We start from the raw sequence: 10929 nt of genomic DNA, 5'->3' as shown, positions 1-10929 counted from the left end.
TGAAAGCTAGGCAAAATGGTTGCAGACCTAAGAACACTGCCTGCATTCAAAATGGCCCCCTCCCTCCCAGCACATGGCCAGGGCCTGTAGCAGAACTCAAAATGGCCCCAACCCACATGGCCTGTCCCAATGAACACCCCAAAAAATCGAAAAGCACAGAAAAATCAGCACAATCCCATGCCATCCAGGCCCTCCATGATGTTTAAATTCAAGACACCCCACAGAAAGACTAGGCACATGCACCACTCACTATCTCTGGTGAAAAGGCCACAACAACAGCCCAAAAAAACGAAAATCACAGAAAAATCAGCACAATCCCAAGCCCTCCACGATGTTTAAATTCAAGACACCCCACAGAAAGACTAGGCTTATGCACCACTCAGTACCCCTAGGCATAAAGGTTGAAAGCTAGGCAAAATGGTTGCAGACCTAATAACACTGCCTGCATTCAAAATGGACCCCTCCCTCCCAGCACACGGCCAGGGCCTGTAGCAGCACTCAAAATGCCCCCCACCCACATGGCCTGTCCCCATGAACACCCCAAAAAACTCGAAAAACACAAAAAAATCAGCACAATCCCATGCCATTCAGGCCCTCCATGATGTTTAAATTCAAGACACCCCACAGAAAGACTAGGCACATGCACCACTCACTATCCTTGGTGAAAAGGACACAACAACAGCCCAAAAAAACGAAAATCACAGGAAAATCAGCACAATCCCTTGCCCTCCATGATCTTTAAATTCAAGACACACCACAGAAAGACTAGGCCTATGCACCACTCAGTACCCCTGGCCATAAAGGTTGAAAGCTAGGCAAAATGGTTGCAGACCTAAGAACACTGCCTGCATTCAAAATGGCCCCCTCCCTCCCAGCACATGGCCAGGGCATGTAGCAGCACTCAAAATGGCCTCCACCCACATGGCCTGTCCCCATGAACACCCCAAAAAATCGAAAAACACAGAAAAATCAGCACAATCCCATATCATCCAGGCCCTCCATGATGTTTAAATTCAAGACACCCCACAGAAAGACTAGGCACATGCACCACTCACTACTCCTGGTGAAAAGGCCACAACAACAGCCCAAAAAAACGAAAATCACAGAACAATCAGCACAATCCCAAGCCCTCCATGATGTTTAATTCAAGACACCCCACAGAAAGACTAGGCCTATGCACCACTCAGTACCCCTGGGCATAAAGGTTGAAAGCTAGGCAAAATGGTTGCAGACCTAAAAACACTGCCTGCATTCAAAATGGCCCCCTCCCTCCCAGCACATGGCCAGGGCCTGTAGCAGCACTCAAAATGGCCCCCACCCACATGGCCTGTCCCCATGAACACCCCAAAAAATCGAAAAACACAGAAAAATCAGCACAATCCCATGCCATCTAGGCCCTCCATGATGTATAAATTCAAGACACCCCACAGAAAGACTAGGCTCATGCACCACTCACTACCCCTGGTGAAACGGCCACAACAACAGCCCAAAAAAACGAAAATCACAGAAAAATCAGCACAATCCCAAGCCCTCCATGATGTTTAAATTCAAGACACCCCACAGAAAGACTAGGCCTATGCACCACTCAGTACCCCTGGGCATAAAGGTTGAAAGCTAGGCAAAATGGTTGCAGACCTAAGAACACTGCCTGCATTCAAAATGGCCCCCTCCCTCCCAGCACACGGCCAGGGCCTGTAGCAGCACTCAAAATGGCCCCCACCCACATGGCCTGTCCCCATGAACACCCCAAAAAATCGAAAAACACTGAAAAATCAGCACAATCCCATGCCAACTAGGCCCTCCATGATGTATAAATTCAAGACACCCCATAGAAAGACTAGGCTCATGCACCACTCACTACCCCTGGTGAAAAGGCCACAACAACAGCCCAAAAAAAATGAAAATCACAGAAAAATCAGCACACTCCCAAGCCAATAAGGCCCTCCATGATGTTTAAATTCAAGAAACCCCACAGAAAGACTCAGTCCACCCACCACTGAGTACCCCTGGGCAAAAGGCCCCAAAACAGCCCAAAAATCGAAAATTCCAAAATTGTAGTTACAGCAACTGTAATGCCCCAAACAAACTTACTTGTGAAATTTCTAATCCAAAAGTGATCCAAAGAAAGTCAAAAAGGCCTCAAATCCAAATATCCAGCAGCATCCACTAAAAGTAATCATTCCAGGTGAAGAATTCGAATGAAAGTGACCAGCACACGAAGAAAGCACTGGGAGAAGCCTGCTGGACAGGAACAGGAAGTTGGAGACTGTGGGGCACTTCCTTCCTCCTCCTCCCCCCGAAAATGGACTCCTTGCAAAAAAAAGTGCAGGCAAATGTCAACCTGAGAAGTTATTCTGATAAAAATCATCATTTCCAGAAGGTTTATGCTGCTTGCTGATGGATTTCTTGTGCAGAATTGCAAATTTTGTATTTTCGCGAGTGCGAGATTGTTGCTGCCAGCCGCATCTACAAGTTCGCAATTGCGAACTCCCGCGATACGTGATCACGGCGTACTCGCGTTGACAAACTCTCGCAGTGCAAGGTGGCAAGCCGCGATGATGTATTCGCGCTCGCCAAACTCCCGCAGGATCCCACAGCAAGATCCAAAATGGCACAGCACTCGCAAAATATCGAGAAAAACAACTCGGCAAACGCTGAATGACGGTAAGTGAACGCCGCACGCCGCAAAATTGTATCACCAAGAAAAAAAAATCCGCTGCGTGCGAATTTGCGGATTTTCGGTAAATTCGCGAGCGTTCGCGGACTGCGAATTTACTGAAAATCCGCAAAATCCGCGAGCGGGACGGATTTTCCGCCCATGCTTAACCATCAGTTAGTTTTGGGGCACGTGATTGTACGTGTGCCATAAGCATCCATGCCATACCTGCCACAACAGTTGCATGGCATCTTAAGAAGCATCGATCATGTGGGCCAGCATACATTGGAAAAGATTCCACATAGCATTTAGGCCCGGTCAATTGGACAAGCAACTTTGTCTTACTTCTGCTGTGAATCCAAATGTAAGGTCCAGCTTGTTTCCGCAGTGTGATGAAACCCCTTGCATATCTCACTGCAACCCACTTAATCAAACACCCACAATCCTTACAGAACACAGAAATAATCAGGTGACGCTTACTAGTATCATGGAGATCTCAGAAGGCTGCCACCCCACCAGAGGTGCATGGGACTGGTCCACCTACAAGAGAAAAACATGGTCAATTACTATGTGAATGCTGAATATTTATACCATGTTCATATTAAGCATCATGCATTGTCATTTCAAATGCCTGGTATTGCCTGTACCTTGGACTGCTAACATGATACAGTTAGAATGCCCTCGTGATGGACATTGTTATACCACGGTGCAGTGTATTCAGATAATAGCTAGCATATCACAAATTACATGCAAAGGGTAGAGACAAGATACAAGCCCAGCATAGCTTGCAAACATGGTGCAAGTGTGCTAAGCTCTGAAGTCTATGTGAACAGTCCAATTTGAGTATGACAATGCTGGGACCTGCTCAAGTCAATGTGTGTTCTTTACAGTACTACACACATCAGACAGCACCAATGCTTGTTTGTCTTCTTCACTTTGGATCATCTCCTTCCTCGACGGTAGAACACAGCGAGTCCGCCTACCACCGTACAAGTCAGAGGCCTCCGAAGTCATCTGCGGCGTCCCCCAAGGGTCATCCCTGAGCCCCACCCTCTTCAACGTCTACATGAGCCCCCTCGCGGCCATCGTACGCAAACACCACCTCAGCATCATCTCCTACGCCGACGACACCCAGCTGATCCTCTCCCTGACCAACGACCCTGCCGCCGCCAGAGCCAACCTGCACGAAGGGATGAAAGAGGTAGCCGAGTGGATGACGACCAGCCGCCTGAAACTGAACTCAGACAAGACGGAGGTCCTCATCCTGGGCTCCTCACCCTCCGCCTGGGACGACTCCTGGTGGCCTCCCGCCCTGGGCACCGCACCCAAACCGACAGACCATGCACGAAACCTGGGCTTCATCCTGGACTCCTCCCTCTCCATGACCAGGCAAGTCAACAGCGTCTCCTCGGCGTGCTTCAACATCCTACGCATGCTACGGAAGATCTTCTGGTGGATCCCCACAGAGACCAGGAAGACCGTCACCCAGGCCCTCGTCACCAGCCGACTGGACTACGGCAACGCCCTCTACGCCGGGACCACCGCCAAGCTCCAGAAGAGACTCCAGCGGATCCAAAACGCCTCAGCCAGACTCATCCTCGACATCCCACGATCCAGCCACATCTCCGGACATCTGAGAGACCTTCACTGGCTCCCCATCAACAAGAGAATCACCTTCCGCCTCCTCACCCACGCACACAAAGCCCTACACGACCAAGGCCCGAGCTACCTCAACAGCCGAGTCAACTTCTACGCTCCCAAACGCCACCTCCGATCAGCCAACCACGCCCTCGCCGCCGTCCCCCGCATCCGAAGAGCGACTACAGGAGGAAGGTCCTTCTCCTACCTGGCCGCCAAGACCTGGAACTCCCTCCCGTCCGACCTGCGCCTGACCCAAGACCACCTCTCCTTCAGGAAGAAGCTGAAGACCTGGCTGTTCGAGCAGTAGCGGCACCCTCCCCCCCCCAGCGCCTTGAGACCCTACGGGTATGTAGCGCGCTTTATAAGTGTCACTGATTGATTGATTGATACCTCCTTTCATGTGACCTGTGCACCGTAAATAAACAATGATCAATCAAGGCCCATACAAGATCATACATTAATGATTACCATTTGTGGTCAAAATGTCTTATTTAGAACTTCTTTTTATTGGTAATCTAACAAGGCTTGGGGTGGTAATTACACCAGAACTCTCAGAGACCATTAGAGTTTTGGTACACATTTGTTCTCCAAATGTAATTCGTCCACATTTCTTTACCCTTTCCCACCTGCCACCTCCGTGAACAGCCTCTCTCTTAGATTCATACAACCTCTAGATCCCCTCAAGGGGGCCATACATTGGCTACCCCAATATACATTCAATTTGCCCCAGACTTGTTCCCACTTTTTGGGGCAGCCCCTGCTTTCATATGCTACTTTCTCTACCTATCCATATCTTTATTCCAGCATTGGTGCTACAGAAGTTCCCACAATTGGGCATAGTTACATTTGGCTATTGTCATCCCCAGCGACATTCAGGTCACTTTGTGGTGAGGTTGGTTGCTTCCCACACATTTAATAGACACCGTTAAAGCAGTGGCTCCATCTCAAATCCCAATACCTCACACAACAATGTATATTTACTTCCCTGAAGCGCTTTACTGCTGGGCAATCCCATATTATGGGGGTAATTACTATTGCTTTCGGAATAGCTCCGAATCAGATTTGGGTTTGCCGAATCGGATTCGGAACCCTTGTTGCCGACTGAATCATACACAGTTCCCAATGACCGATTATGATGCCCATAAACCGGTAGGGCTGTCTGAATCAATTGTGAAAGGCATTTGGATGGGCTGAGTCTTTCGGAGCCGAATTGTATAACTCTATGGACTCGTTTTCCGAGCGATTACAATGACTGATTCGGACAGCGGTTCAGAATTGGTTTCTCTGGAATAAATTGGTTGCCAGAATCTGTCTTTGTGGGCCCATTTCAGGCCCCCTTCACCTGGAGCCCTCTGACCACCCCCCTTTTCACCCATACAGATTGTGCAAGGTTTTCACTAACTACACCTTACTTCAATGGGAGCCTGTGTTCTTCTTTGGATCGCAGGCTTCCATTGAAGTTAGTGGGAATCTAACTGAATTGTATTTGGAAGCATCCAGATTCATTCAAATCACTCTTTTGGACTCACCTGATACGAGTCATCCAGAAAGCATTGCGGGATTTATTCGGTAGGAATGCTTTCTGGACGAGGTCGCAATTGGCCCTTATGTCATAAAATGTGCCCCCTTTGCCACACTGTCTATAGCAATTACAGTTCTGTCCTCTGTTCATCTCAGTTATGGTTGTGCACGAAAAATAGGATCTGTGCAATATCCTTTGTTGCGGCAATCTGAATCTCGCCGATGTGGCCACCTCCCTAGGGGAAGCCAGTGTCTCCAGCCAGTTTTAATCCTCCAATTACCCAAGTTTCCTCTGCCACTCCCCTCAAAGACACAGCAGAGGGTCTATAAATGTATTATTCAACTTTTGGTAGGTCAGATCAGATCACAAGATTGCCCTCTGTTCTATGTAGTCTATCATTAGTCTTTTTTCTAGTGGGGAAATCTCCTGGAGTTCCTTACCTTTTGTGATGGCAGTCAGGAGATCATGTCTGGTCTATAAATATCAAATGGTTTTGGTGCATGATAGATCATAGTCTTGTTTTAATTTGCTGAAGGGCTTTGACCACAGGTCACCAACTCAGGAGATCCTGATAAGGTCCCAGCTATCAAAGGGAATTTGTGTATTGTACTCAGCCTCTCTGTATACCACAGCAGCGTGGCTTGCATGACTTTGTTGTGCAACCCCGTCTATCCATTGAAAATGTGCTAGAGCTGTATTGTGTCTTGCATTGGACCCGTGAGAATGTGGTGTCTGGGGTCAGTGTATAGCACCTTTGTGTTTCCTACCAGCAGTAGGACATATCTGTCAATTTAATATGCTGGTTCATCCAGTGTCCAGACTACCCAATGATTAATAACCATTTGTAGCACTGCTTAGCAATATTCCCATACTTCTGGCAGGGCAGTCCTCGACAATGTCATCCCTGCACCAATTTCTTTGTGGCTATCCACGGGGGTTCACATCCCTCAATATTAATCTTTGTTCACTATCTATTGCTCCAAAGTTAGATTTAGGGACTATGAACGGTGTGTTTTGTAATATGTATTTACACCGGAGAAGCGCCATCATTTTAAATTGAGCAGCTCGCCATAGTAGGGAGAGTAGTAGCGATCTCCCGTGTCATCTCCATTCATTTGCATTCAATGGTGGCTGGATGTTGTGGATGTAAAACTGACCTGGGACTGTGGTAATAAATATGCTGAGGTAGAGGAAGCCCTCAGTCACTACCCTCACTTCACACTCCCAGGGTAGGGTTGGGGGGGTGCCTTGTCGTACAGAAACCATTTGATGTAGACCAATTTATAGTGTAAACCAGAGTATTTCCCGACGTTTATGAATATATTCACCACTCCACTTATTGAGGGTCGGGGCTGATACGTAGAGAAGGATGTCAGCATATAAGGACATTCTATCCTCCCAGTCATCCGACCAGTGCAGTCCCCGCATCACTGGGTCTGTCCAAATCTAGGTGGCCAGGGGATTGAGTACCAAGGCAAAGATGCGTGGTGATATTGGACAGTCTATTTCTTGTTCCTCTTTGGCGGGAAAATGACCTGGATGTCCTGCCATTCACTTCTACCTGGGCCTGGGGCTTCTCGTACAGGAGCCATAGCCAAGCCAGGAATTTTGGTCCGAAGCTCATCTTCTCCAGCACTGCGAATAAGTATGACCATTAAACTGTTTCGAATGCCATTCGGCATCTAGTGACACAACTGTAGTGTCTTCCAGGAGTGTGTCGGCTCTCCCCAATACTCCTTGTAGTCTACGTAAAAGAAGCAGTTTGATCTGGATGGACTAGTCTTGGGATGACCTGCACAAGTCAAGATGTGAGTAGGTTGCCTAGTATTTTGACCTCCATGTTAAGGAGGGAGATGGGGCAATAGGAGGCGCATTTATCTCTCATTTTACCCACCTTATGAATGAACACGATTGATGCCAGCCATTGGTCCTCTGGGACCAACCCCTACTCCCGGCTTTCCAAATACATATTTTTCAGGTATGGAGCTACCGTATTAGCTGGCAATTTATATAATTCTATTGGGTGGCCATTTGGTCCAGTTGCTTTTCCTGATTGGATAATGTGAATCGCCTGGGCCACCTCCTCATCTGGGATGTCACCCTCCATCAACGTTAGTTCTTCGCGATAAAATTAGAAAGGGGCATAGATGCTAGCAATCCCTTTGCTTCCGCTCCCATGGTTGCTGTGGCCGGAGTGTACGGGTGAAAATAGTGGGTGGAGAAGGCCTCCACAATTTCTTGCAGATCCCTGAGTATTTCTTCAGTGTCAGTGCTAATGGTAGTTACCAATCTACTCACTTGCTTCCGCCTGTCTAGCCAGGCCAATAATTTTCCTGCTTTGTCCCCCACTTGATAGATTGTGGGGGACTTTATAGATTTTACGTTGTTTGGCCTTGTGCCTAATCTTTGCTACCTCCTCGGCCAAATCTTTATACTCCTCCTTCTTGAGGCCTAGGGCATGTTTGGTGGTTTTGATGTCTTCCCCAGTCAGCTCCCTTTCTAGGTCTAGGATCTCCTTTTCCGCCCGTCTCTTTTATATTCCACCGTAAGGGAAAGTGCCTGTCCCTTGACTACCCCCTTAAAGGCCTCCCATAGTATTGGTTTGGATTCCACCCATGTCTCAATTTCTATAAAGTAGATCTCTACTCTTTGTGTTAGCCCATCTTTAACCTGTGGAACTTTCAGGTACTATGGGTTCAATGATATGACCCTCCAGGGTCTCAGCATATCTGTAGTGTATTTTGCCCATATCGCGAGTGGTCCGATATGCCCCTCACTAGGTGCCGCACTTCGCTAAAGTTTTCCACTTGGTCGGCTAGAGTGAAAATGTAATTTATTCTGGAGAGACTGATATGTGGGCCGAGTGGAATGTATAGTATTGTGTCTCAGTGTTGTGGGTTCACCATACAATAACCAGTCCCATGGCAATAACGATGTCAGAGAATCGTAAGTGTGTGTAAGTTGAGCCCCGGGGGGCAAGCGGTCTTTATGGTCTGACAGTGCTGCATTTAAGTCTCCTCCTATTATTAGTCTGCTGTCTGGGAATCTTAGGAACTTGGAAGGCTATGTGGTGCAGTGTTGGGGTAGCATATACTGTAAGGATAGTCACTGTCTTCCCTTCCCATGTGCTGGACACTGCAGCATGTCTGCCCTTGTATCTGTCCAGGCCAGTTCTATGTTAAAGAGAATAATATCCTCAGGACTATCCCAAACCCTCTTGAACATGTTGTAAACCCAGCATTGGTTAACTAGTATATATCCTCTACTGTCTAATGCCTTGCAGGTATTTGCCCACTAAATGAGTCTCCTGATTTAAAACTACATCTGGGGAGTATTGTTTAATGTGCTGGAGAACTATTTCTCATTTTAGCTTGACTCCCAATCAATTGACATTCCAGAAACGTAGTTGCAACCCTGGGTTCACCTTTGAGTCAGCCTTAGTTTATAAGAGGCAGCTTCCTTTCCATTTTCCCCCTATTGATTTGCCATTTCAGGGATTGGTTCTAGGTTGGTAAACACATCCTAAGCTCTGGTCTCTTGCTCTGTTTTGTGTAGGAGCACAACTGCTTCCATGTTGAACTGTGCGAATAAAATTTAAGAAATAAAGAGTCCAATCCCTTCTTCTCCCTTCCCTTCCCTTCTTGAGATTTGATGGATTGACCCTTAGAACCATAACTATAACACCCCCCTTCCTGCCTCCCTGCATTCAAGGTCTAAAATTGCCCGCTGTTCCAACTCTGCAGAGTGCCTATTGTCTTACTCCGAACTAAATTATTGAGGACTGTGGCCCACCTCTTGTCTTCTCCCGCCCTCCCATATTTTTTAGTAACCAGAACATTTTAACAATGCAACAAAACAATTCTAGTCAAATAAAGTTCAATGGCTAGGGTGGACTTCCACATGTTCAGTGTCCACCAAGCCGGATCTGCAAATGGGTTTCACATCATTGTGGCATAGCGAGCTGGTCTTCCAATGCCTCAGGACTTCCAGCCTCCTGGTTTCTCTGCTGCAAGTTCTAGGTAGGTCTATTCAACTGCCTGTTCCTTTGTGCCTTGGGGTCATTGCCTCCCACAACTCTCCAACCACCCAGCCATTCCAAAGAACCATGCCTTGCTGTCAGCCTGGATCCATACCTTTGTGAATCCATCACCGGTCTGCAGTTTCCTTCACTGAAGTCCCGGCTGGGGCTCCTCAGGTTCCACATATGCCTGCCTCCACTTCCTGAGTACCAGAGTTTCCATTCAATTTAAGCCCTTGTTGTTCTATTCTGCCAGGCCACGCCCTCTTAACTAACTCTATGGCACTCCGAGGGACTTCCCTTCTTACCGGACGCGACCACTGCACTTCAGGGGATTTGTATACCGGATGGTATACCGAATTATGTGGGATGCGCGAGGTGAGTTACAGGAGCCCCTCTAATTAGCACCCATCTTCCTCAGCATTTACAACTTCCTCTCCCAAAGCAGTGTCACTTTTGAAATGATCCCTAGCTTCTGTTCAATGTTATTTCCTACTCAAGCATCACATTTTCAGTTACAGCGGGAATTTTCCTATTAATGCGTAATGTTTTATACAGATATGTCCTACTAAAGTGTCACTTTCCTACTCAAGAGTCCCATTTTCAGGTAAAGCAGGACTTTTCCCTACAAAAGCATCATGTTTCCTACAAAGGTTCCACCTTTCCTAGTAAAGTGTCACTTTTCCTTCTCAAGCGTCACGTACTGAAGTAAAGCAGAATTTTTCCTATAAAACTGTCACTTTCCTAAAAATGTGTTACCTTTCCTAATAGAGTGTCACCTTTCCTACTCTAGTGTCTCATTTGACTGAATGAATGAATAAAGGCATTTATACAGCGTACAGCTATCCAAAAGAAAACTCCCTACACCAACTTCAATTGCAGAAAGGAAAAGAGAAAAAGAGGAAAACAAAAAGCTAAGGGCAACTCACATTATTGATTAAAAAGCAGTGTTTTGAGGAGCTTTCTAAAAGTAGCTAAATCTGGCACCGCTTTCAATGAAGCGGGAAGCACATTCCAGGCCTGAGCACTGAGGAATCCAAACGAGGATTCCCCTGCCCGGGCACGAGAAATTCTGGGGACCGTTGCTAGATT

Source organism: Lissotriton vulgaris, unplaced genomic scaffold (assembly GCF_964263255.1).
Source record: "Lissotriton vulgaris unplaced genomic scaffold, aLisVul1.2 SCAFFOLD_928, whole genome shotgun sequence".
NCBI lineage: Eukaryota > Metazoa > Chordata > Amphibia > Caudata > Salamandridae > Lissotriton > Lissotriton vulgaris.
The sequence above is the reverse complement of the archived record's forward strand: the minus strand, read 5'-3'. Positions refer to the sequence as shown.